The sequence below is a fragment of the Nothoprocta perdicaria genome, unplaced genomic scaffold, assembly GCF_003342845.1.
Source record: "Nothoprocta perdicaria isolate Ctin4 unplaced genomic scaffold, notPer1 scaffold_103, whole genome shotgun sequence".
Lineage (NCBI taxonomy): Eukaryota > Metazoa > Chordata > Aves > Tinamiformes > Tinamidae > Nothoprocta > Nothoprocta perdicaria.
Genome location: NW_020454128.1, coordinates 1,961,865 through 1,962,510, shown reverse-complemented (window position 1 = coordinate 1,962,510; position 646 = coordinate 1,961,865).

The window sequence follows — 646 nt, the reverse complement described above, 5'->3', positions numbered from 1 at the left end:
AAAGAGTTTTGCAATTGAAATTAGCCCCTCTGACTGAAATTACCTCCTTCTGGGAACATTCTATGAAATMCATACTCAGTTATAACTATTTTACAATTAACATGCCTCTACTACATAAATACTAACCTGTTTTAATCAACAAATGGCTAATAACCTAGTCAGCAGCAGTCGGGGGACAGATGTCCCGTTTTAGTCTCCTCATTAGCCAGAGAAGCCAAGATTAACGTTCGGCCCCCGCGGTCCGAGGATCTGGCGGACTCGCCTCCAGGCGAGGACTCTGCTCCAGGGAGCAGAGAGCCGTGCTCCCCGCCAACGGCTAGTGCTGCGACACCAACGCCCACCCCACTTATTTATTTATTTATTTCCTTTTTGTTAAGCCTCTATTCGTACAACTACCTCCTCGTTAGCGAGCGCCTCCCAGGGAGGCTTGKGGCGAGGCCGGCGGAGGCGCTGGGGCCCCTCACGGCACCCCCAAAGCCGCGCGGCGGCCGTGAAGGGCGGGGGGCGCCGGCCATTTTGTGCGTCGCCTTCCCCTCGCGGGGCGCGGGCTGCGCGCGCCGCCGCCGCCGTCCCGAGGGGCTGCCGCCCCGCAGGGCCCCCCACCCCACCGCGGCGCGGGGCTGGAGCCACCGGGGGCCGCCTGAAG